This window comes from Pan troglodytes, chromosome 22 (assembly GCF_028858775.2).
Source record: "Pan troglodytes isolate AG18354 chromosome 22, NHGRI_mPanTro3-v2.0_pri, whole genome shotgun sequence".
Lineage (NCBI taxonomy): Eukaryota > Metazoa > Chordata > Mammalia > Primates > Hominidae > Pan > Pan troglodytes.
In genome coordinates this window covers 22,778,978-22,805,702 of record NC_072420.2, presented here as the reverse complement: position 1 = coordinate 22,805,702, position 26,725 = coordinate 22,778,978, and the positions used below count along the sequence as shown (strand labels likewise).

Sequence of the window (26,725 nt, the reverse complement as noted above, 5' to 3'; positions counted from 1 at the left end):
TTGAAGATGTTTTATGGGAAATTTTGTAAGAGCAAGAAAGAAAACAACATTATAATATGTATTTCAAATAGGATATTTATAAACTTCTGCAAAACTCATCTTTATATTGAAGACTTTTGTTAATAATTTGTGTTCCTTGTTTCTTCGTGTAATAGAACATTTTCAAAACTAAAATTAATAATAAGTATTCTTTCACCAACAAGGAGAGAAAGAAGAAGGACAAATCTGGTTATTATAGCTATAGGACATGAAGAAGATCAACTTTGATAAAGTGATTGATAAATTCACATAAGTTAAGGCTGAAAACAAAAAATGTAATATTTATAAATATAACAAATCCGTACATCATATATTTTTCCTTTTTAAAAAGATATTGCAATTAAAAACTATCCATTATTTTCCTTCCGGATTTTATATTTTTTTGAATTTTTCTTTCATAATTCTACATATATGAAATTCAGAAACATAAAATGCTCACCCTGCAAATTTTTGCCATAATTCACACTTATTTCATCTTATTAATAGCCCAGAAAATAATGTTGTCCTATAGACCAGGAGGATGCTAAAAAGTGATTCACCCTGGCTGTCAAATAAAACAGACATTGCCCACATTAGAACTCTAAACATCTTGATTTAAATCACCTTGCACCGACCTCTGAAAAAACTTAAATTCTATCAAAAGTTTACTGTATAGATTGGATATTAAGGAATTATTATACATTTTTAGCTATACATTACATTTACATATGAAAAGTGGAAGGCCACAAAGTCTGGGATATTTTTGAAACATTTTATCACCAAAAGAAAAAAACATGTGAGGAAACAAAGAAGATATTAAAAAGATATCAAACAAGTTTAGAAGAATGTTTATCATTTGAATGATGTATATTTGGAAGATTGTTATAATATTCTCTCTGTGCAGAATAATTCATTTTTTTCGTAAGAAAAAATAATCATGAAAGAGTTCACCTTGATCAATGGATCTGGATTGATACATTACATCATTATGTTTTCTGAGAAAAGCTGACCATCAGCAGGACTGAATAAAAAAAAAAAACATAAAATTTAGTACTTGTCTTAAAGACCCAAAGTCTACCTTAAAACTGTGTACTTATTCTTCCACAACAGAGATACTTATTTTGTAGGGAGGATATAATACTTTTTGTAGTCCATCTTGATATCTCGCTCCCTCTTTTTCCCCCTCATCAATATATCTTATTCTGCCTGCATTCAAAAATTGCAACTTGTAAAGTAAGCATGTCTGGAGATGGAAAACCTGTAGTAAATGCAGTAACACAAAAAGTTAAAAGATGAAAGGAGTTCTTCTTGTTGCAATGTATCATGGGAATTATGAATTAGTTTATTAGGTTATGAATTATGAATGAGTTTATTCATTAGTTCATATGAATTATGAATTAGTTTATTCTTCAGTTCAGAAATCCACTGAAATACTCAGTGGGAATAAGAGAAGAATCCAACTCAGTGAAGTAATAGCCCACAAATAGCTTCACTTTATTACTTTTTATGTTCCAGCGTCTCTGACAGTTGATATGCACATTTCCATTTCTAATTCAGGAAAATATTAAGTAAAGGCTCAGGAATCTAAAGAAAATAGGACAAAACAGGTAAGAAAAATATGCTAAGTAGAAGAATATTTGCAACAAGTGTGTCTACAAATGTGGGAAAGGAAAGAAAAGATCTTACAATAAGGAAGCTGAACCCACGCACCTAATCCATCACCCGTGGAAACAGCAGGCTAGGAAGGACACCTAGTCCAAAATAGAAAATATATGAAGTTAAAGTTAATGAAGCCATTGGTCAGAGTCTTACAAAGACAAGGGCCACAGAAGAGGAGGCAAACAAGGTAGGATAACTTAGGTTCTGTTTCTGGAAAGGTAAAAAGAATAAGAAAAGACTACTTCTGCAGAGGCAGGAGCAGAGTATATAATCAGGAAGTCTGAAGGGCAAAGAATTAGGAAAGTCCCCAGGTAATGTCGAGGGAAATTAAAAGGTACATAGTTAGAAAGATAAGGAAGATTTAATTCAAGACTATTGCAACAGGAAAGAAAACAAAAGGCAGTCTGAACTGAACTCAGGAAGTCTGAAGCACCAAGAATTAGGAAAGTCCCCAGGTAGTCTCAAGGAAAAATTAAACCTGACAAAATAAAAACGCTAAGGAAGATTTTATTCAAGACTATTGCAACAGGGAAGATAAAACAAAAGGCAGTATGGACTGAACTCTGCTGCAGCAAAAGCCTGGAGAGTTTTGAAGAGCTGGGGTGGTAGATTATAAGCCGTGTGTGTTTTCAAATTAGCCTTATTCAAAGGAAACGTAATTTCAACTTTTATTTTAGATTCAGTGGGTACATGTGCAGGTTTGCTAGATGAGTATATTGTGTGATGCTGGGTTTTAGTATTGATGATCTCATCACCCAGCGGGTGAGCATAGTACCCCATAGGTAATTTTTCAGCCCATTCCTCTCTTCCTCCTTCCTCCCTCTAGTTGTCTGTAGGGTTCCATCTTTATGTCCACGTGTATTTGGTGTTTAGCTCCCACTTATATGTAAGAACATGCTGTATTTGGCTTTCTGTTACGGCGTTGATTCACTTAGAATAATGGCTTATTATTTGCAAAATGTAAACTCTCTTTTTATGACTGAAGGAAAATTTACAACTTACATTTAGGCTTCTGTGCTCAGATAGAGACTGGGAGATGGGGGCTCTATCTTCCTTAATGATTACATTTCAAAGAGATGGCTCCCAGGTCCTTGAAAAAGACAGTCCTTTTGAAACAGCTTGAAATCTCAAAGAAGCAGAGGAAGAATGTGCAATTACATGTTGTCAAAACTATATGCTCTAAGAAATGAGAGTTCAGGGTCTTAGAATCAGAAAGAAGTCTGTCCAAGATTTAGTCAGCTGAAAAGAATATTAAAACCATCTTGTTCAGCATGGTTGTTGCTAAAATGCAGAACTGAGGAACAGAGCTATCTCTATTTATTAGTTACCTTTGATTACCTTGTAAGAAGGTACTTCTGTACTTTAAAGGATCCAGTGATTAAGATTAGCCCTAATTTCCATAATACAATGTTCTTCTTCATTTTGACACTTCTTTTATCAAGGCACATTTCCCTTCTAAGATTTAGGCAAAGGTATCAAATGGTCCTTCACCAAGGCCTTTGATAAACCCAGAAGGCTGATTGAAACTGAAGAAAATGAAAGTGTAATGGAAGAGCACATACATGTGCTCAGTACTACAGAGGACTTCAGTCATTGAGGTACAGGTCTTTCAGTCAAGGATCTCCTCTATATTTCCAGTTTGGAATTATCCAGGGAGACTAGTGTGTATGAAACAAACAGAGAGAAGCCAAAGGAAGTGTTTGGCCATAATGCAGAATGGATGGAGAAGGCCAGTTGCTGAGAACATATTAAAATAATAAAAGAGGTGCACTAATTCAGAGTCAACCAATATGGGAAGGAAATGATTTAATTAAAGGATGATGAAGCACTGCAATGCAGAGTCTCCAAAGTGCTCACCAAGTCATTTTTTCAATCCTACACACAAAGTTAAACTATTCTTTTCTTGCCTACAACCACCATCTTGTAGAAAGGTGAAACCATGGGATCAAGTTTTGGCTGATAAAATATGGGCAGAGATGAGGCATCTCTCTTCCTGGTCTATTACCTAAATTTTCTTTTTCCCTCTTTCCTCTTGAAGGCTGGAAAGGTGGAAATGAGTCTGTGGAGAGCTCCATATTTTTGAAGGATGTTGGAACCACTTAATGGAATACATATATCCTGTATCTCAGTTCTTTAAAAAGCGCCGTGCAAGACAGTTGCATGTTTAGCAAATTTACATTGGATGTAGGAAGAGCAAAACATATACGTTTGCTGTGTTAAGCCACAGGGATATTTGATTATTTATTTTGGCAGTTTACTGAGTTCTTAGTTCTAGAGGTAAAGCACAAAAACAAGGCTGACAAAATAAATGTAGAACGTTGGAACAAAAATGAGAATGAATAAAATCTCTAAGGGAAAGAAAAAGGCCAAAAGAAGCAATACTCAAAAACGGAGCTCTTGGAATGCCTCAAATTAGGAAACAAAAGGAGGATAAGTAGCTCTAAAGGAATAAAATAAACCGATTATGTAATAAGTATATAATAACACGATGTCATTGAAAATAGGAGAGTGAACATTTTTTTAAAAATGAGGGGTTAAACTGAATAAATAAGATCCAGAACTACATTGATTAAATGTGTACATGAGAGGGATTCTGAAATTTTACGTTCAATTGATCACAAAAATTACAGTTGAAGGGAGACATTTTATTCAGTGCTCTCATTTTAAAAGGGATATGGAAAAATTAATAGAGAAAGATATAATGATTAAAATTACACATAATTCTTAAAAATACAGTGAGTCTTTTAATCAAGATAAACTATCATGAATGTTTCAGCAACAGATTTTTTCAAATATATTACTGTCTGTTGTTTTATGTTAAAGTCAGTGCCAGACACTTAAGGAGTCAATGTAAAAGTAGACTGAATTTCTTCACTCTTATTCCAGTGAAATTATTAGAAAATTGATCAATGCTTAATTATTTAACAGGGAAGTTTTGCTTGCGTTATTACTAGAAAAAAGAGATACTAGCAAAAATATATCTAAACATCCAAATAGTGATAATACAGCACACCAGGAAATTTTAGAATTGTATGCAATTTTAGACTCTGAATCTAAAATTATTTAACTAGCAGGAACCTCTAGGACATACTCATGAATGAGCTACAGGGTGTCATTGTATTCCTGAAATTAAAAGTAAAATACAAAGTGCAAGTCATTTTTATAGAGAGAAGATATAACTTTAATCAAATTTTCAAAATGTCCATGACTCAAAAAGATCAAAAGAAATTGTTACAGTTCAGCTTTATCCCTTTTCAAATGAGGCACGTAAAATTCAGACCAATAAAATGGCACAGGTAGTTACAAAATTACCACCGTAATATATGTTTTCTTATCTATAGTACTATTCTTTTCCAGATACTGTTCTATGAAGAATTCTAGAAGCAATAAAAAAATTCAAATCAAATGATACAGTTACAGGGGAGAGGCAGGGGATGTTTTTTCTCATTCTTTAAGACCATACAGCTGTTTTATTCTGTTGCTTCCCCTGTAAAATGCCTGGAACCATTCTAATAAGCATAACGATTTACATGTTTTGGGATAGTTATTAAATCTGCCTAGGCCTTTCAGGCAAGGTATTATCAATTCTACTCTTTCTTTACATATTATATTTTCCATTACTTTTATATTTGCTCTCTTATGAAAGGTCTCCAAGTCTTTCCCATGTATTTTCATGTTCGATAACTACAAATTAAAGACATGGTAAATACTCTAGTAAAATATTCCTTTCCTGAAGCATTTTCTATTATTTATTCTTTACTCTTCCAGATATTTCACTTATGTAATTACTTTGGTCTCTCTAAAGTTGAAGGAACTTTGGAGAAAATAAAAGTATCCATTTAACTGAATTAATTACTGTAACAGAAGTTTTTGAGATTTTTCATGAAATTTGATAGCAGTGTAATGTAGTCAAAGAGAATAGACTCTGAGGCATTTATGAGCTGCTTTGAAATATCTCCAACAATTAATTAACTGTGTAACATTGGGTATATTATTTTACTTCTATGAGTGTCCATCTCCTTCTTAAAATGGAAGTATTAGAGAGACTAAAGGTTTTTAAATTAAACGTATCAATGAATTAGAAATAATAGATTTAAATTTCCTATAACACTTCCCAAAAATTTTAATTATTTGTTAAATCTTAATGTATCATTTGAAATATATATATTAGCAACCTTACTCAAGATTATTAATTTATGCTAAAAGATAATACAACATTGATTATTAGATTTTATCATTTTGTCTTTCAGATATATCCTACATTGTCTTTTTTTTCGGTTTTTAGGTTAATATTGAATTCCACAAATAATTTGGATTTTCTCAATTTTATTTTTTCATTTTTTTATTATACTTTAAGTTTTAGGGTACATGTGCACAACGTGCAGGTCTGTTACATATGTATACATGTGCCATGTTGGTGTGCTGTACCCATTAACTCCTCATTTAACATTAGGTATATCTCCTAATGCTATCCCCTCCACCCACCCCACAACAGTCCCACAACCCCTAGTTCAAAGGGAATTATGGATGAACAAAGTGTGAAACACATAAAAACCAAAACTGGTTTTATTTAATAATGAGTTGAAAGTTCAACAGCTCACCTGCTGATTTGACATTTTTTTCCCCAACACTATAATCCTCCTGAGAGTTCATATTTAAAATAGTAATGGGGATGTATTTATGGGAGAATTATGTTTGAACTCTATATCTCTTCCTAGGCACCAATTTTATTTTGTATAGTATTTTAAGGTACAGATTGCGTGTGTGTGTGTGTGTGTGTGTGTGTGAGTGAGTGTGTGAATGCTGATGATGATGTGTATACATCTTCAATCCTAGCATAGAGAAATGACAATTTTGACTCCCAAAATATTACTTTTACTTCCCACAGCTTCTTATTGTTCCTTTCTTTGTCCAACAATTTGTCTATAAGAAGTGTTTTCTAAAGTTTGACAAAATATTTAATCTAATTATTTTAAAGCTTAAAAAAATCAAGTCTGAGGAACATAAATAGAAAGGAACTGGAGTAATACTGCACAGGCCATGCTTTACTGAGATAACATATTCACATGTCCCAGAATCTCAGCAACTTGCAGCTCTTTCTTTATTTTATTTATTTATTCATTATTTTCACAACTTAATTTAAAATATGCTTACTAGTATATTATGAAGAAGCTCAATAAATAATTGATACTACCATGAAAATAGATATATTTTGTAGTTTGAAATATGCATATTACAATTTTTGGAACAAATGAGAACACTGTATTTTCTACATAAAGAGTGGTAGTCACATAAGTTAATGTCTGAATTACAATATGACACAGCAGAAGGCAGCACAATATGTCACAATAACAACACTGGGTACAATGTACCTCTGTGCTATAAACTTGGAATTGTTTTATTGATGCCCTGGCAATGTGAACGTGAGTATCTGGTTATAATTTAATGTGAAAAGTGTTTCTGCAGGCATTTTAACAGTGGACATTTTTATTGTTAGTCAAATCTAGCTTTTTGCGAGACAGGTAAACATAAAACAACCATGACATGTTATTTCATTGTTTAGTGACCAATATATCCGAGAAATATTTTTCCAAATGCAAATAACGTTCCTATTTTCAATGCTAAAAAAGATAAATATTTGTCAAAACTGAGTACACCGAATGTTGTGTGTTTTACACATGATTTTTTTATTGTTCTGTAAGTACATGGATTTTAACAAATATAACTCTTCATGCTTTAAACATAAATATTTTATTAATAACTGAATTTTTTTTAAAGTCATGGCTCTTGGAGATTTGCATGAGTTTAAATATATTAAGTACCTCACAGAATGCCTAATACTCAATGGAGACATGTTTCCTTCAATTTCCCTTCTTTATTAAAGATTATGATTTACTTTCTGCTATGTTTTAAAAGATAATTTAATTTACTGTAAATCCATAAATTGATGATGGATGTCAAAAATTTCCCCCTCATCAAGTCTAAAGCAGTATCTTCAATTTAGAAAATCTCCTTCAATTTTTCTCTCCAAGAAAATATCTCCCAAATTTTAAATTATGTCTTATTTTATTTTCATTAGCTAATTTACAAACATGTTGAATACAAATCTCACTCTAAGTACTACGCTGAACATTAGGACTATGATGTCAGTAAGAAAAATATATTTTCTATCCTCAGATGCCTTACATTTCTAATGGGAAAATATGGAATAGAAACAATTAAGTAAATAATTTAACTCCTTAGAGTGCTCTGTGCTTTGAAAATTCAAAGGAAAAATATCGGTCAATGTATGACAAGACGAAAAGCTACTTTTGGAAGGATATGCTGAAAGAAGAACTCTTTGATCTTGATATGTCCTACATCTTATTGACAAGACATGAAACTCTGAGGAAAAGACTGTCTAGGTAAATAAATAAACAAGGACGGTGCCTTGATTGGAATGAGTTTGATTTGACAAAGGAAAAAGAATTACCAGCCTCATGTTTACATTACAGAAAGAGTTTTCTAGCTATATTTATCCTTACCATCCTACATTCAGTTCTCCAGACAGCAGCATTTGTTGAAAAACATCATCAGATGCTTTGCTTGGCTAGTGAAAGGACTTCAGTAACTTCTTTTGAAATATAAAATAAATTCCAAATGATTTACTATAGCCTGCAAAGCCAACTCATGCTCAATCTTGTCTTTCTGACATCACCTTCCATTAGTACTTTTCTCATTCAACAAGCTCCAACAATATTGATTTCATGGTAAAGGGTAGAACATTAACACACACATGCTTTATCGGTTTGCAACTGATGACAGTTTGAAGACTAAGATGCATTGGTGAAGGTGACAAGATGTATCCTTGACTTGGAATGTAATCATACTTGATATTCTTCAGAGTGTTGTAACTGAGAAAGAAAAAGCAAGGATGTGCCCAAGGTTTTGGTCTGAGAAATTAAGTAAGAAGAAGAATGTGACTGGGTGTAACATGGGCAAAGCTGAATTTATTATTGCTCAACCCCTCCCAGTCTGGCCCTTTGCTCTATTACCTGGCAAGTCATTCATTTGAAGTTTTCCAGACTCTATTACCTTCACTCTTCACATTTAATTAATAGTCAGATCCACTTGATTATAAGTTTTAATATTTTTGTGTCAGATCTCTACCAGGCATCTATTAACTGGGTTAGGGATAGGGTTAGGGTTTGGGTTCGGGTTCGGTTAGAGTATGTATGATATATATACCTGGTGATGATATTTCATCACTGTCTCCAGAAATATTCCTAAAATGCAAATCCAACTATCTCTTGCTCTGCAGAAAATCCTTTATGATTTTGTATTACCTTCAAAATCAAATCTAACCTTAGTAGAAAGGGGATAGATAGATAGATAGATAACCTCCATCATAAGGTTTCTGCTTCTACCACCAATGTCATCTTTTACTGTGTCCTATTTAGGACTTCCAGCTTTAGTGATTCTTAAATAATTGCAACCTCCAAAAATAAATGTTTCATAATCTATTCCTTTTTCCCCCCTTGAATGTCTCCTTCCACCATTGGACAACTGTTCACATTTAAAGACTCATTTCAAGGGTATTATTCTAGTAAGTTCCATTTATAAAAAATTTTTTAAAAGATCACAGAAAGCACAATATATTAGTTGCTGATTGTATGATTCATTGCTGTGTGCTAAAAAAAAATCAGAAAACTTACTGACCTGAAAGAACGACAATTATTTTGTTTCTGTATCTATTCCTCAGGCAGGGCTCATGAAGGGTTTAGTAGGGAGCTTGCCTTTGATTCAAGAGGTCAGTTTAAAGCAATTGATCTCAGAACTGGAGAACATACTACCAAAATGGTTGACTCACATAGGTGGTGATTTGGTACTAGCTATCAGTTGGGATCTCAGCTATACTGTCAGTCAAAATTCATGCATACATCCTTTCCATGGAGTCTCACTGCTTTGCCTGTTTGAACATTCTCACAGCGTGGTGGCTCTTTTTCTACAGCAAACATCTCAAAAGATCACAGTGGATGATGATGGCATTTTTATGTAATATATTGAAGCAGTCACAAAAAGCCAGTGAGTTTCAAAGGGAGAGGGCAAAGACCCTATCACAGGTTGCACTGTAGAAAGAACTTATGGAATGGAGATACTGTTGTGATCTTCATTGAAAAATGCAATACACCACAAAAATTTTGATTACATACCCCACACTCCAAAGTATATCACCCCACCCTTATAAATTCTGGCTCCCATTCTAAAGCAATCAATCGCTTGTTAGACAGAATGGATTTGACTGACTACTTAATCACACGGCAAATAATAACTTTCTCATTTGTTTCCTCATTTATGGCTGATATGAAATGGCATGGTGGGAAGAGGTTCAGCTTATTCCTGGTATAAATCACATACAGTGTAATGATCATCAGGCATGAAATATTTCAGCATTTTACCTTTATACAAAGAAAATCCATATTCTACGTTATTACAAATTATTCCCATCCCTGTTTACTCAAATAACTATACCTGCTAAGATTCTCTTGCTTAGCAGAGTCCCAGTCAACTAACTCCAACTTACTTATAACAGTCCTCAACATATGTAATGTAACTCAGACACTAAAGGGGAGTAATGTGCTCTTCCAACTTCAGGGAAACGTGATTGATAGTAGCTTCTCTATTCTAATACAACTAATGATCTTCCAGAAATGTCTATACTATACTATAGTTACATAGCCTGAGTTCAAATTTTTATGAAACAAGAGGTGCTTAGGTATTATCCTCTTTCAAATCCCATTCTGTAGACTGTAAGTACCCGTGAATTGAATTGAATGCTTTGGTGTGATCATGGAGGGGAAGTCTAGTTCATGTAGTATGAAGTTTAATCACTAAGGCAGATGGAGCAATAGCTATGAAGTGGTGGGATGAAGCATGAATAGGCAGACTTTGCTACAGTGCATATGGAGGGCAGGAATAAAGGTTAACATACCCAGAATAACATAACAAAACTTGCATTTTCAATACCTGGTTTCTTATTACATTGCACCTCTTTTCCTTCAAGGTGCATGTGTGATTCATACTCTAAGCACTATGGGTAATACAAGGTAATCCTCCACTAATGCTATATGCACTAATAAATGACAGCATAAAGAAACCAATTGGTTATATCATTTATTATGGTCTTTATGGCACTGGGAGATTATTGTAAACAGAGTTCATGTCAGGTCTTATATACAATAACATGAAACCACACTATATATGAGGAAAAGTCAGACAATTTCCAAACACTGAGTCAGGCACTTTCTACACAATGAATAATAAATGATACGTGCAGCAATTTGCTTTAGTATTTAGTTAATCAATTATTTAAATCTATCATATTCAATATATTATCAGGAGATATACGTGCTCTAACCTATTGTAGGATAATATTTCAAGATTAGTACCTAATCAAGAACCAGACATGATACCTCTTACTTAGTGCATACTTCTGAATGGAGGACATGAATTCTCCCATATCGAGAAAGCACTAAGACACTAAAGTAGAAACTCAAAATATGAGTGACAAGTTTTGCAAATATTCTGTTTGATTCAGGTGCATACTCCACTTTAAAGACATTAAGCAAATTAGAGGATTGTTTTAGTTCATATATGAAGATGGGCACAGAAGAGTAAGAGAAACAGTGTGGGAGAAGCTTACCAGGACACAGTGATCTGGATAAGTTAGGAGCATTAATTTTGTGTAGCCAGGTACCGAGAGAGTACATACATAACAGCAAAAATACAAAGCCATAACAACAAATAACTTCCTGACAAAATCATGCACAAATCAGCACTTTTTTAAAATTAAATAGGCTTCCCTAAGTGGAACAAAACAGAGCCATTGGATAAATATCATAACAACAGAGAAATGATCCACATTTTCATGTTTCATATAAATATTGGAATTCTGTCGCAAATCAGGATTTACACAATTGGGTGATGGATGTGAGATGGAAATCCTGACTCACAGCATAATAATTGTAAATACAGCATAAAAGATGCATTTCTACAGGAGAACATGAACAGCTTTAGCTTGTTGGTTATAGTTTTGCAGATCTAATAGTTAACAAGACAGCATTTCTACTGATGCATAAGTTCCAATGACAAGCTCCAGGACCATCTCATTCTAGATATAATCATTGTCTGTCTTGAAGCCTGGTAGGGCATTGGTCATCTTCTTCTGTGGACATTTTCTCACTATGAAGTGACACATTATGTTATAGGGAATATAGCACATGTACCCTTGGCTGCCAGGTATGCATATGAGTGTGGCCATTCTACCAAAATTTTCTTCTCTGCAAAGCCTTGCAGAGGTGGAAATACTTGCCCTCCTACAGAGAGCTTGAGATTGAGCCATTAAACTTAATGTAGCAAAAAAGCAATGTTTGGGATCATTATATAGCTTGTTTTGGATTTACATATTCTTAATGCAAATTTGTGATAGTCAAAATTTCAACATAGAAATATCTATTCACCATAACAGTGAAGTTCCCATTTCAGTGCTTTCAGATATTGAAAAATATATATTTAAAGTTATGCACACATTCACATACACATGAATACATATATATGTAAAATCAAGCCAAGCAACCAAGCTGTACATATATTAAAGAAAATATCTAGTTTGAAATAAAATAATTTAAATATGACTATGAAAGAAAAAGAGTTATCTGTGTTGATTGTTGTTGGAATTCCCCCGGATTACTAATCCTTATTAAGTTTAAGTTTCTTTTTAATAAAATGTTGTATAATCTCATTTTTTTTTCCTAGCAGTTTGATGAATGTATTGTTTGGGACATTTAAAAAAAATATTTCTCAATTAATGCATTCTAGAAAAAACTGTTAGATATTGATCCAGAATACTTCAAGAATGGAGGTTCCAAAATATTTCAACATAACCAACATGACCTGTTTTTATGTTTCACTGTGGCAGACCTCCCCAAGAGGATCCCGAGTAATTCCCACCTCATGGTATATCACACCTCTGTGTGCTCTCCCTGCCACCCCTGTCCCTTGGCTGGAGGTGGCAACTGTGACTTGTTTCTAACCATTAGCATATGGCAAACATGGCAACAGTAATGGCGTGTCATGCCTGTGGTTTGCTTACATAATATGGCAAAGTTGATGGAACGCCTATGCCATGGTTCCCGTGGTTACATTATGTAAGACTTCATTCCAGCAGACTGAACGTGAAAATTCACCTTTGCTGGATTTGAAAGTACGCTTCCATTTGTGAGAGGACCTATAAAGTGGCTCATGTGGCAAATAAAAATAAAAATAAAAACTTCAGGCACTTACAGGAGCCAAGAGAGGCCTGCAGGTTATGGCCGTCAAGGAAATGGGAATCACAGTCCTACAAATCCAGGAAGATTGATCCTGCCAACAACCAGAGAGAGCTTGAAGGTGACTCTGATCCCAGCAGAGCCTCCGATGAGACTAAAGCCACGACCAATGCCTGGATTGCAGCCTGGTGAGGTCCAATTAAGCTATAGTTGGGGTTCCGACATACAGAAACTGAAATACCAAATGTGTGTTGTTTTAAGGCACTAAGTGTATGATAATTTGTTATGAAGCATAGAAATTAATACACTCATACATTAACGTGCATATAGCCAAAGTAGAACATTTCAGTAAAGTTGAACCTTATGAAACCAGTCACGATGAAAAAAAGGAAACTTTCATCTTTAATATGCATTTCACATTTTATGGAGACATATTTAATGAGGAAATTATTTCATTTCTATATTTTGTACCCTGGATCCATTAGAATTAGCATGAGACTAGACAAAGAAAAGGAGTTATTCTTCTCTCGTGATTTACAGCCCTAAATGTTGTCATTCTTGGCAGTACTATCAATCAGAAGTGTCTTTGTAAGTTACTAAAAAGTTACAATAGTAATTAAAAATTAGACTCAACCCTTAATATTTGGAATTGCTGAATGCGAATGTTCACATTCTCTTTTTCACACACCGTGTGTGGGGAGTGCCATGGTCTGAACGTGTTCTCCAAAATTTATGTGTTGAAACTTAATTCCCACTGTGATGGTATTAAGAGATGGGGCTTTTGAGACGAGTTTAAGTCAATGAGGGTGAAACTCTCATGAATGGGATTAAGGCCTATATAAAAGAGGCTTCAAACAGCATTCGGCTTTTTCTTTTTTTCATTCTAGGATTTTTGGGTTTTGTTTTTTGCCCTTCTGCCTTTGCCATGTGAGGACACTGTGTTTGTCCTTTTCAGAGGACACAACAGCAAGGTACTATCCCGGAAAGCTGAGAGCAGCCCCACCAGACACCAGAACAGCTAGTGACTGGATCTTAGACTTTCCAGCCTTCAGAACTACAAGAAATAAATTTATAACATTTCTATATCCACTTATTTACATATTTACATTATCTGTTGCCCAGTCTCAGATATTTTGTTATAGCAGCACAAAGACAGAGAAAGAGCAAGAATTGAGTCTCTTTCTGCAAAGGAAATGGCCTTTTCAAGAACTGCAAAGGCAAATCTGGGTCTTTCACTGGTTAACAGCTACTACCTTAATGCCCTCTCATTCCTGTAAGAAAAATGTGGTCTGACATCCGAGGCTCTTCACAATACGACTCCACTTATGTTCCTAACATCCCGCCCTGCTTTCGTGATATACCAAAATACTCAGTTATATAAACCGGCAATAGAATGTGATGCTATTTGATCTATGATCTGCCTATGTAGCCACTTCCTATTTTGTTCATTTGCAGTTTCTTCAGTTCCTTCAAATATGACTCCCCAAGGATGTGTTAGTTGCACTCCATTCATGCTGCAGCCCTGCCACTGCATTCTCAGTCTTCTTAACACCAAGAATGTTGTACTGTGATTTTTTTATATGCATTTACCTTTATAATTAACAACAATTGTCTTGAAGTCAGGGACAGTGTGTCATTCATATTTATATAACCAAATGCAGCAACTAGCATGCAGTAAAAACTGAAGAGATACATTTAGTGCATATACACACACATACACACACAGTGCAGTAAGCCCTTAATAGAAAATTATTGAAGCAATAGCTTGTAAGATAGTATTTGATTTTAAAAGGCTTTCACAAAAATAATGAGTTCTTCAAAGGAAGCTTTAATTCCATAATACTTTCTGAAAATGTGACAGTTAATTTTATCTGTCAGCTTCACTAGGCTATGATGCCCAGTTGTTTGGTCATACATCCCTCTAGATATTGCTGTGAAGATATTTGTGTGTGTTTTTAAAATTTCCAATCAGAAGAATTAAAGGAAAACCAGATTACCCTCCAAAAGGAGAGTGGGCCTCATTCAATGTATTGAATGCATGAAAAGACAAGATGGAAGAATCTCAAAGAAGAAGTAATTTCTTCTCCAGACGGCAACATAGAAACCATGCCTGAGTTTCCAGCCTCTTGACTCATATGCAGACTATTTCAGATTTAAGATGGCAAAACCAACCTTTACCTGAATTTCCAGGTTGCTGGCTACAAATTTCAAATTTACTAGCCCCCACATTGCTAGAGTCAATTCTTAAAATATATTTCTAGAAAGATGATTAGATAGATGATAAATTGATAGAGCTATTGGTTCTCTGGATTACCCTAACTCATACAGTGAGTAAGTTTTAATTGATGATGGCTTAATATTTACTCTGCCCTAAAAATGGTCAATCCAATAGGAGACGTAAAGAATGTCCTAATCCCATTATTTTGAACCTCAAATAAGATAAATCTTTTGGAATTTTAGAAAATTGCTTTTGACAATGAAATATCATATGTATAACATGTGTATTAAAGCTGTGTGTGGTGGCTCACGCCTGTAATCCCAGCACTTTGGGAGGCCGAGGCAGGCGGATAAAGAGGTCAGGGGATGCAGACCATCCTGGGTAACACGATGAAACCCCATCTTTACTAAAAACAAAAAAAAATTAGCCAGGCGTGGTGACATGTGCTTGTCATCCCAGCTAGTCGGGAGGCTGAGGCAGAATTGCTTGAACCTAGGAGGCAGAGGTTACAGTGAACCCAAATCGCGCCACTGCATTCCAGCCTGGGCAACAGAGGAGACACCACCTCAGAAACAAACAAAAAAACAAAACAAAACAAACAAAAAAAAAACCCACACAATTTTACTTTTAACCAACTTTCCTTATATAACTATGTTAATTATACTAAGCTCAATCTTGGTTTCAATGGATATTTAGATGACTTAAGGGTGCCATTATAAGATAAATGGCTTTTAAATAGGTATTTTATTGTCCTATGGGCTGAGACTTTTTCTGACAGAATATCTATATAAAATGAAAGGAAAAAGGATCACTGCTAGTGAGAGATATAGTTCCTATCAAAATACTCAGAGCAGCAGAGGAGGCTGTAGGCAGTGTAATGCAATCCCCTTTAAAAAAATGTCCCCATTCTAATCACTAGATATTGTTGATATTAATATATTATCCAATACAGAAAAAAAAAGGTTTTGTAAAAATAAGCAAAGGCCCTTGAGATATGGAAATTAGCTTGAGTCTGATCTAATCACACACACACACATACACTCATACACACACACACACACACTCTCTTTAAAAGTAGGAATCCTTTCCCATCTGTAATCAGAGGAAGAGTCGAGAAATGCAAAGGCACTGGTTTTGAGGATGATGGAAGCTGACCATGAGCTAAGGAATGCGAATGGTTTTTAGAAACCAGAAAAAGCAAGAAAATAGATTGTCCCTCAGAGTCTCCAGAACACAATGCAGTAGGTACTGACACTTTGATTTTAGCCCAGTGAGGCCTATGTCAGACTTCTAACTCATAGAAATGCAAGATAATACATTTGTATTGTTTTCTGCCAATGAGTCGGTGGTAATTTATAACAGCAGCATTAGAAAACTGATACAGAGGTTTTCAAAGTAATTATGCTATGGAGACACGTCTATGAAGTTAAAAACGCACTGTTCAAATAAGGTCATCTAGCACATGCAAGTATTGGCTCACACCACTGATAGTTCCCACCAGCAGGCAATTGTGAGCACAGCTCAGTTGGTTCAGTGGTGACCTTAGTACACAGCTAGAACTTCTAGATTGTTTCATTGAAGAAGACCTCAATTCAGAGCTGTAGCCAAGCTTTTTGAAGATGTGGGGCATTATTTAAGAAAGTTAGAAATTTTTGACTTCGTAATATCATCTTTTTCCCCAGCGTACTTTGGGGTACATTCTTGTCTTCAGTGTTTCTAAGGAGGAGCTTTTCAATGGCATTATCTCTAATAGGCACAGATGTACTATCCAAAGTTCAATGACTGCATTGCCTGGCACGGTGAATTCCTGTAGATGAATAAGTAGCATGTTGGGCTCCAAAAGAACAATACTGAGGACAGTCAGCCTTTCAAAATTATATCAATTATGCAAAAATAAGACAAATCTCTTGACTGATTATTGAATGAATGTCTAAATTATAATGAAGAAATGTTGCTGTAAGATGCTCTGCTCCCTGCATATAGGCAGATTAGTAAAGGAAAGGTAAAGATAAAGTGAAGATAATTTATTTCCTATCACACAGTTATTCTGAGGATAAAAAGGGATAAAGAAAAAGATGTTCGAAATTATATACATATGGAGAGGCAAGACTTTATTAAAAATCACAAAAGCTACTGAAGAAAAATAGAGATGAAAGAAAAATATAATGTACCTTTTGTACTGGTAATTCATAATTTTTAAAGTATTCTATAGCAGCAATAACTTTAAAACATTTCCTTCTCTAAATAAACTTTTGATTCAATCCTAAAAATATATAAAGAGTTTGAAAACAGCTAATTGGGACCATCCTCCATAAGCTAAATTAAGTTCCAACTTAATATTCATTGATGTTCCCTAATGCCCAAATGCTTAGAGATTAGCACTGTCTAATAAAGACAAAATGCGAGATGCATATTTAATTTTAAATTTCTGGCAGCTGCATTTAAAGGGTAGAAAAGACAGAGATGAACTTAGTTTTAACAATATATTACATTTAATCTAATATATTCAAAATAGTGTTACTTCAATATGTAATCAATACAGTAAATATTATTAATGCATTTTATCCTTCTGTTTTACCATGTTTATAAAATCAACTGTGCAGACTATCTTTTTAACTATCTATATTGCAAAGACCTGATAACCACATGTAGTTAGTAGCTACCATATTAAAAAGAATAGCTGTAAATTTTATGCTTGTCCCGCATTTTGTTAAAAAAAGACAGGTTTCATTCAATCCCAAGTTTTATTCAATTGATTTCTCAGAAAAAAACTTGATATACTCTCAGTCACTGACCATCAATCTGTAGTGGAGATATGGGCAGGTAGGAGCAATGACTTCCTTTCATAGCTTGGGCTAGAGCCATTCTAGTTGGTTTTTTATTTGTTATTTTATATTTTTATGTAATTCTTTTTGGACAAACTTTTCTTGATAAAAAAATAGGCTTGAAAACAATGCTTTTGGGTAGTGATTACAAAATACAACCCACACGCAGAAAGACACCCATGGATATAGTATACTTTGGGCTTGTATATTTTATTGGAATTTTCTTTTTTACATAAACTGCTATGCTTATAGCTTCTTTCAAAAAATTAAATATTTGCTTAAACATTCCTTGCATGCCCGTTCCTCAGTCACTGACATATGTCAAAGTATCCTAGACTGATTTCTAACACATATTTGTATCACCTATTAAGTTTATAAGGGAAAATACAAAATTTGGGTTGTGCTCTAGCATCGGAGGTGACTTTCAAGACTAGACTCCAAATATATGAAAATAAAGTTTCCTATTAGTTTTTTTCTAGGTGCTTGAGCATTACCTACTTTCCTTTAATCTCAGAAACTGAAGCATACCTTCTCGAATTTGAGGTTTAGTATTTCGACCTGTGTTTTTCATTCTCTATTCTTCTATTGTCTCCAGGCCATTTGTTTTTCAGTTATCTCATTTCCTCTCCTATATCTTCCAACTCTTCCTCTCTCTGCATTCTTTACAAGTCTGATCCATATTACAGATCTGTTCTCTATTTATTAAATAGCACCATTATTATTTGAATCACTTGGGAATTACTAATGATTCCAAAGATTCTGAATAGATTGAAAGTGGTATGGCCTGTATATTAGTATGCTTTAAGTTCCCATATAATTCTAATATGCTGAAGTTTGAGAACCACTGGACTACATAATTTTCAGCTAGAACCTGATTCATTTTTTATTTAGTACCTATCAACACCAGTGAGAGACACTTTTAAGAATCCTGTCAATCTCATTTCTTAATCAGCTGTCAAATTCAATCCTTGTTATGTATACATTACTACTTCCTTGTGTGGGAATTCATCTTTCCTTAGGACTAATTCATTAGTAAAATTAATCATACTGATCTTGATCTGCCTCTTGGACAGTAAACTCTTCAAACTTGTCAGACCATGCTGTATAAGTTACAAAGTGGATAATAATTTACACTCATTAAAAAACATTTGAAGGTTCACTATTGTGTGCAGCATGAAGTTCAAATGCTTTAGTTAAATACATGACTATGTTAATCTGGTGCCTTCACATTCTTCACTATCTATAACATCATTCTCCCTCCATCCCACACTTTATCCTAAGCCCTTGTTCTATGTGATTAGTGATTAGTGCAAATCTTCTTGGTTTTCAGCATTTAGCTAAGACATCAAATTCTCTATCTAACTTTTCTATCTTACTCCCCACTGCATACTCCAATTCAAGTAGAAAATTTATACTTTGTTTTTATGCCATATATACATTTTTGCCTTTTTGCAAAACATGTATAAGCTTTGGTGCCTTATTTGCTTATAGATTTGCCTTCATTCTCCAGATTTTAAGGTTCTTAACAACAAGCACCATATATTTCATCTTTATATTATATTTATGTATACAGAAGTGGTCGTAACTGTGTGAATAGATATGATCAAATTAGATGATCACATGCCCTTATCCAAGTATAAATAGTGCCGACACTTCCTTCAATAAGACCACTTTACCTTCATGGGTTTCGTTCACGTATCTAAACCTATAACAGAGGTTCTCAAAGTGTGAGCCTTGGACAAGATGCAGCAGTGTCACCTGGGAACTTGCTAGAAATGTTCATTTGGGGCCTTCTTCCAGTCTTAATTAATCAGAAACCTGGGGGAAAAGCCCAGCAATCCACATTTCAAGAAGTTCTTCAGATACTGGTGACCTGCCAAAGTTCAAAAGCCACTGTAACAGTCAGGGAAAGAGCTAACATTTGCTGCCTGCCTAATTTTTCTCCTTCATATCATGCTGTCTACTAGGGGGGCTGGGAGAGCAAGCTCTCCATGGGAATTATAGCTCACACTCATCATCTGAATAACGTGAGGAAGTGGCTTAATTTTTTTGAACCTAAGGTTTCTCATTTATATAACAGGGTAAAATCTCACCTACCTCAAGAGTTGCTGAGAATATTAAATGAGTTACTCTATAGAAAATGCTTAGCACAGTTGATAGAGAAAGTGCTTCGCCTAATGCCTGTTCAAAATTTTTAGGTGTTTTTCTGCCACCTTTGGCACTATTGCTGCTATTTCTATAATTGCTATTACCCCTATTATCTACTATTACTACTATTGCCATTACCAGATAATACAATTTTTATAGTAAATATTACGACGAACATAACCTACACTGCAAAAGAAGGGAAAATAAGAAATGCTTAGTAAATGAATAAAAAGGAAATTAGGTCATTTGAATAAAAACTATAGACACTGCAATGTCAGGTCATTTTAAAAAGTGGTAACTCAATATTTCACTGTCAAAGCCCAGTTAGAATATGGCAATAAGGTATACAACCCTTATGAGCCTATTGTTTTCTTTTGAAATTTGATATGCATTTCAACCCGAACTCACTCAAACTGGGGTGCTTACTTAGTACTGAGATGTTGTTGGAATCTCCTAGCCCTGAAGTAATCTGTCCATCTGAGTATCTTCTGAGATTTTATTGATCCCATTTGGTCTTCAGTCACTCATTCTTTCAGGTTGTCATTAAAGCATTCTCCTTTCCTGTCTACTGACTTCATTCAGATTCTGCTGCGCTTGCTGCCACTTTCAAGCCAATTGAAAGGCCAAGGGCATCATCTCTGGCTTCTTTCTCACCCTGGGACTTGGAAATCACTGTTATCTGTGACTCTTTTCTGCTTAATGCTAAAAATATCCATTCCCACATATGGGGAACGCAAAATAGCCTAAAGGCGTTGGCAAGGCAGGAAGTGAACTACAGAGAACATAAAAATGATATTAGTATTTATAATAAAAATCATTCAGTTTTATTTCTAAACATGGCATACTTTCTGTAATATTTCAAGGCTTGAATCATGTGTCCTTAAATTCACCTTTGGTTGGAAGTCACCTAACCCAGTTAGCTTTCCTTCACAAAACAAATTAAGTAACCATTCATCTGATAAGCTAATTCAATTCACCTGATCATGAAATACACCCAGTTCTGATATCTATCATGTGCTTGGCAACAACATTCAAAGTTTGTATGAACTGACAAAGACGTTCAGATCTTTACCCTGGAGAAAGATGAGGAGAAACATACAGTATTCACAATGCTAGTAATTAAATCTTAAGAAGCATAAAAGGAAAAACTTTAAGATCCTGCAAAGTGGAGAGAAGGAACATCAATAATGGTCCATGCATTAGTGGAGAAATAGGGATACAAATTTGGGTTTATCAAGAAGATGTGAGTTGAAATTGATAAATTTATTCCAAATGGGCTGAAATAGGTTCAAAATGTCATCAAGCTTAAATCTAAACTGTCAGGGAAAATTGATTCAAAAGACAATAATTGGTTTTGTGTCCCCACACAGTCACAAGATAAAACCACACGCACATGCACCCATGTACACATGCTTTATTTTTGATATATGATTGTAATACATTTTGGTCCACAGATTTCTTTAATATGCAGATTTATTTATTGCACCCAATAATTCATACATTCATTTCTAATTTATCTTAGTAATGGAGTTGATATTTTCATTATCTATGTAAATGAAGTGGTAGTTTATCAGACTGAACAGGCTGACTTCATGATCCAAAGCTCAAATACCCAGTCCCAGTGTTGAAGTAATTTACAAGGCTTGTTACTGACCCAGAGATAAAATAGAAAAACTACAGTCCCAGAATAAACGCTTAATAAATATTTATTTTAAACACAAATTAAAAATACTGAGGAAGGGAGAAATGGAGAGAAGAAGGAAAAGTGGAAATTAAAGAAAGGAGGGAAGGGAAGGAAAGTAGAAGAAAGAGATGAAAGGAGAAGGAGAAAAAAGAAATGAAAAATAAAAATAATTTTCAGAAGCTCTGGTGATAAATATGCAAAGCCACTGGCTGCAGTTCTTACTATGAGCATTAGCTATTTCTTTCTTCAACTGATGCACAATTTCTACTGTAGTCATCAGTCAAATTTTTATAATATATAGAGAGAATCCCATTTCTTTCAGTAGGACTCATATTCTTCCATTCATTTAGGTTAATTCCAGAATCTATTTTTAAAACCTCACTTTACCTTGACACAAATTTCTCAAGAACTATGAACTCTCTTCTAAAGCATCTATATTGCTGGTAAATGTCTGCTTCCAACACCACATTTAGACTGTTGTAATGACCACTTTAACGATTCCCAAGCATTAGACTCTCCCTGTAGACCTACCCAAAAAGCATAAATAAAACCCATCTCATTAACTTTTCCAAATTCCTGCTTGTTTGCCGTCACTCCTTTTAACCGTCTTCAGTTTTCTACAATATCATATTCAAATGTGTACTCTCGCACTTTTCCAAATCTACGCCCCAACTACATTCCCAAACTTATTTTCCACTATTCCTAGGCATAAAAATCATTATCTCCTCCAAGGCTGACCTCTAAATATTCCTTTTATATTCCTACCTTGTCACCTCTTTTCTGAAGTTCTCAAATGGAATGCCCCCCCCCCACCCCGTATCCTTTCCCTCACCCTTACTTTATGACTTTTACTCCTAATCCCAAGCGCTATCAGTTCCCACTCTTTTTGCAAGCTTTATCTAGCCAGCCCAGTCCACAGTGTCCCGTAGCTCACCTTTATGTGAATTGTATCTATGATCAACCCATGTATTCAGCATATGCCATGAAGAAATCAGTACTTTTAGTTAACATTTTCTGGAGGACAGCAGTCCCCGTCTTATTATAAGTGAGAGAGGCCAACATAGGATTTGGCCAAGAGGAAACACAAATCATGATTAAGAGCATGGGTAATGGTCAGGCGCGGTGGCTCACTCCCGTAATCCCAGCACTCTGAGAGGCTGAGGCGGGCGGGTCACGAGGTCAAAAGATCGAGACCATCCTGGCTAACACGGTGAAACCCCGTCTCTACTAAAACATACAAAAACATTAGCCAGGCGCGGTGGCGGGCGTCTGTAGTCCCAGTTATTTGGGAGGCTGAGGCAGGAGAACGGCAGGAACCCGGGACCGGAGTTTGCAGTGAGCAGAGAGCGCGCCATTGCACTCTAGCCTGGGAGACAGGGCGAGACTCTATCTCACAAAAAAAAAAAAAAAAAAGTGTTTGAAAAGTGAGTAGATAATGACCCAGTGAAAGCAAGATATGTCTACATTTCAAAATGTTTTCAGAGAAAGAAAAGATAACAGATAAAGGAAATTTAAGGATCTAAAGAAGAAAACTTTCAGGATAAGACAAACTAGAAAATATTTAGAGGCAGGAATACAGGAAGTAATACAGAAATTTAAATTAATGAATTTCTATTAATTTAATAGAAATGTAAGCACAGAAGTAGAGGAGAAGATGCTGAATGGATTGTCTTCCCTGAGACATGCGTGATGGGAGCAGAGATCCCCATCTTGATGTGAGAGGTCAGGAGTGAACTAGGATAAGGAAAGGTTTATTAGGAAATACAGGGTAGGGATCTAAAACATTTTAAGCTCAAGGACTTCAGCAAGGTAGGAGATAAATTTATCTTTTTAAAACAAGGAATGGAGGTGTATTAGTCCATTTCACACTGCTGATAAAGACATACCTGAGACTGGGAAGTAAAAGGGTTTTTTTGTCTGTTTGTTTGTTTGTTTTTGAGACCAGAGTCTCACTCTGTTGCCCAGACTGGAGTGCAGTGGCAAGATCTTGGCTCATTGCAACCTCCGCCTCCAGCGATTCTCCTGCCTCAGGCTCCCAGGTAGCTGGGATTACAGGCACGCACCAACACTCCCAGCTAATATTTGTATTTGTATTTTATTTTATTTTTTTTATTTATTTACTTATTTTGAGATGGATTCTTGCTCTTGTCCCCCAGGCTGGAGTGCAATGGCATGATCTCGGCTCACTGCAACCTCTGCCTCCTGGGTTCAAGCATTTCTCCTCCCTCAGCCTCCCGAGTAGCTGGGATTACAGACACACGCCTCCACGCCCAGCTAATTCTTGTATTTTTAGTAGAGACGGGGTTTCGCCATGTTGGCCAGGCTGGTCTCGACTCCTGACCTTGTGATCCGCCCACCTCGGCCTCCTAAAGTGCTGGGAATACAGGTGTGAACCACCATACCCAGCCCATATTTGTATTTTAAGTAGAGATGGGTTTTCGCCATGTTGGCCAGGCTTGTCTTGAAACTGCTGACCTCAACTCATCCGCCCACCTCGGCCTCCCAAAGTGCTGGGATTACAGACATGAGCCACTGCACCCGGCCAGAAAAAGAGTTTTAATTGGACTTACAGTTCCACATGTCTGGGGAGGCCTCAGAATCATGGCAGGATATGAAAGGCACTTCTTACATGGTGGTGGCAAGAGAAAATGAGGAAGAAGTAAAAGTGGAAACCACTGATAAACCCATTAGATCTCGTGAGACTTATTCACTATCACGAGAATAGCACAGGGAAGACCAGCCCCCATGATTCAATTACTTACCCTGGGTCCCTCCCACAACACATGGTAATTCTGGGAGACACAATTCAATTTGAGATTTCAGTAGGGACACAGCCAAACCATATTGTTCCACCCAGGCCCCTCCAAATCTCATGTTCTCACATTTTAAAACCAATCATGCCATCCCAACAGTCCCGCAAAGTCTTAACTCATTTTAGCATTAACCCAAAAGTCCACAGTCCAGAGTTTCACCTGAGACAAGGCAAGTCCCTTCTGCTTATGAGCCTGTAAAATCAAAAGCAAGCTAGTTACCTCCTAGATACAATGGGGGTACAGGTATTGAGTAAATACAGCCATTCCAAATGGTAGAAATTGGTCAAAACAAAGCGTTTATGGGCCCATGGAAGTCCAAAATCCAGCAGGGCAGTCAAATTTTAAAGTTCCAAAATGATCTCCTTTGACTCCATGTCTCACATCCAGGTCATGCTGATGCAAGAGGTGGGTTCCCATGGTCTTGGGCAGCTCAGCCTCTGTGGCTTTGAAAGGTACAGCCTCCCTCCTGACTGCTTTCATGTGGTGGTGTTGAGTGTCTGTGGCTTTCCCAGGCACCTGAAGCAAGCTATCAGTGGATCTACCATTATGGGCTCTGGAGGATGGATGATGGCCCTCTTCTCACAGCTCCACTAGGCAGTGCCCCAGTAGGGACTCTGTGTTGGGGCTCCAACCCCACATTTCCCTTCTGCACTGCCCTAGCAGAGGTTCTCCATGACAGCCCTGCCCTTGAAGCAAAATTTGCCTGCACACCCAGGTGTTTCCATACATCTTCTGAAATCTAGGGGGAGGTTCCCAAACCTCAATTCTTGACTTCTGTGCACCCACAGCCTCAACACCACGTGGAAGCTGCCAAGGCTTGGGGCTTCCATTGTCTGAAGGCACAGCATGAGCTGTATGTTGGTCCCTTACAGCTATGGCTGGAACAACTGGGACACAAGTTCCTAGGCTGTGTTCCAAGTTCCTGGAACACAAGTTCCTAGGACACCAAGTTCCTAGGCTGCACATAGCACGAGGACCCTGGGCCCGGCCCACAAAACTGCTTTTTTCTCCTGGGCCTCAGGGCTAGTGATGGGAGGGGCTGCTGCGAAGGTCTCTGACATGGAGAACATTTTCCTGTGGTCTTGGGGACATTTTCCCCAAGGTCATGGAGATTAACATTAGGCTTCTTGCTACTTATGAACATTTCTGCAGTTGGCTTGAATTTCTCCCCTGAAAATGGGTTTCTTCTTTTCTATCACATAGTCAGGCTGCAAATTTTCCAAACTTTCATGCTCTGCTTTCCTTTTTAAACTCAATGCCTTTAACAGCACCCAAGTCACCTCTTGAATGCTTTGCTACTTAGAAATTTCTTCCACCACATACCCTAAATCATCTCTCTCAAGTTCAAAATTCCACAAATCTCTAGGGAAGGGGCAAAATGTCACCACTCTCTTTGCTCCAGTTCCCAAGTTCCTCATCTTCATTTGAGATCATCTCAGCCTGGATTTTATTGTCCATATCACTTTCAGCATTTTGGGTAAAGCCATTCAACAAGTCTCTAGGAAATTCCAAACTTTCCCACATTTTCCTGTCTTCTTCTGAGCCCTTCAAGCTACTCCAATTCCTGCCTGTTACCCAGTTCCAAAGTCACTTCCACATTTTTGGGTATCTTTTCAGCAATGCCCCACTCTACTGGTTCTAGTTTACGGTATTAGTCCATCTTCACACTGCTGATAAAGACATATCCAAGACTGGGAAGAAAAAGAGTTTTAACTGGACTTACAGTTCCACATGGCTGAGGAGGCCTCAGAATCATGGCAGGAGGCGAAAGGCACTTGTTACATGGTGGCAGCAAGAGAAAATGAAGAAAGAGCAAAAGCAGAAACCCCTGATAAACTGAGCAGGTCTCATGAGACGTATTCACTATCATGAGAATAGCATGGGAAAGACCAACCCCCCACGATTCAATTACTTCCCTCTGGGTCCCTCCCATAACAAATTGGAATTCTGGGAGTTATATTTCAAGTTGAGATTTGGGTGTGGACACAGTCAAACCGCATCAGGAGGAAAATATTGAAAAAAATGGCATAGCCCATGCACGGAAGTGTGTCAGA

At 36.2% G+C, this 26,725-nt stretch overlaps 1 long non-coding RNA gene across 1 annotated transcript in view; it reads right to left on the bottom strand.

Moving 5' to 3' along the window:
* Window positions 1–24,487, bottom strand: part of LOC104005712 (uncharacterized) — a 50,097-nt gene extending 25,610 nt beyond the window's left edge. The window contains exons 1-2 of the long non-coding RNA XR_679149.2: window positions 24,429–24,487; window positions 22,793–23,082 (exon numbers count right to left, since the gene is read on the bottom strand). This is a non-coding gene — a long non-coding RNA (uncharacterized LOC104005712). The remainder of the gene's footprint in view (window positions 1–22,792; window positions 23,083–24,428) is intronic.
* Window positions 24,488–26,725: the final 2,238 nt, after the last annotated feature.